At 58.9% G+C, this 1,247-nt stretch overlaps 1 protein-coding gene across 1 annotated transcript in view; it reads left to right on the top strand.

The window, feature by feature from the left end:
• Positions 1–1,247, top strand: part of RAP1GAP (RAP1 GTPase activating protein) — a 37,127-nt gene that overhangs the window by 15,490 nt on the left and 20,390 nt on the right. The gene's annotated exons all lie outside the window — the stretch shown is intronic.

Raw genomic sequence — 1,247 nt, 5'->3', positions numbered from 1 at the left:
GGGTGGGCGATGGGGTGCCCGGACGGGGGCAGCCCCTACGCCACCACCTGCCCCAGATCCAGGCCCCTGCCCCATACAGCGTGTGCTGGCATCGCCCAGCTCCTGGGAAGAAGCTGCTGGACGAGGCAGCGGGAGCTGGGGAGGAGGTCACACGCCGGGACCACACTCCAGGTGCCATCAGTTACGAGTGCAGTGGTGGAATGTTGCACCGGCTCTGGGGTCTCGTGACCTGAGGGCGCTTCTTGACTCCTCTGTTGCTTCGTGGCGTGACCTTGGGCAGGTGTCTAACCTTCCTGAGCCTGTTTTCTCATCTATAAAAATGAGGATGATAGAAGTACATGTGAAGCACTGAGAACCATGCTTGGCCCCTAGTAGGTGCTTAGTGAAATGTTAGCTGTTATTACCCCTTCATAATTAACTCTGGGACAGCAGGACTGTCCTGATTTTTCCAGAAGAGGAAACAAGAGGCTCAGAGGCACAGTGGATCGGTTCAGGTCACACAGTTACCGAGCTCGGAGCTGGACCTGGCTCTGGCTGACCTTCCATTGAGACCTGCCGGCTTCCCAGGTGAAGAACCCGCCTGCCGATGCAGGAGAATGAGAGACGTAGGTTCAGTCTCTGGGTTGGGAAGGTCCCCTGAGGAGGGCGTGGCAACCCACTCCAGTGTTCTTGCCTGGAGAATCCCAGGGACAGAGGAGCCTGGCAGGCTACAGTCTATAGCATCACAAAGAATCAGACACGATTGAAGCGACTTCGCACACACGTGGTCACGTTCCTGGCATTCGCTCCCAGGCCTATATGTGTGCGCGTTTGTGTGCGGCGTGTGTGTTTGCACACATGCGGGAAGGACGCACGGCTCTCTGAGGTGTTGAGGAGCTGCGTGTGCTGAGTCTGGGTCCACGGCGTTGGCCTGGTCCTGGTGGGTGTGGGTGCTAAAGGGTGACGGGAACCAAACCAGCAGGCTCGGCCTCAGGAGCTACGCCTGGGGACAGACCCAGAGCTGGGCAGGGGCTTGCACCCGTGAGTGGAGGGGGACCTGCATCCCAGGAGCCCACAGTCCGGAGGCTCTTAGTTGGTGAGACCCGGGGGACTGTGTGACCGCACATACAGTTGGCACTCAGAGGGGTTTGCTAACAGAGTGATGAGTGACAGCGGTGAGTGACAGGACGAAGGCGGAGCCATGAGCACCAGAGGATCGGAAGGGGCACAGGTCAGGAGTTCCTGGGGGAAGTATAATGACCAGGGTC

The sequence above is a fragment of the Bison bison genome, unplaced genomic scaffold (assembly GCF_000754665.1).
Source record: "Bison bison bison isolate TAMUID 2011002044 unplaced genomic scaffold, Bison_UMD1.0 scf7180017864516, whole genome shotgun sequence".
Classification (NCBI taxonomy): Eukaryota; Metazoa; Chordata; class Mammalia; order Artiodactyla; family Bovidae; genus Bison; species Bison bison.
Note: the sequence above shows the minus strand (reverse complement) of the source record. Positions and strands in the feature narration are given on the sequence as shown.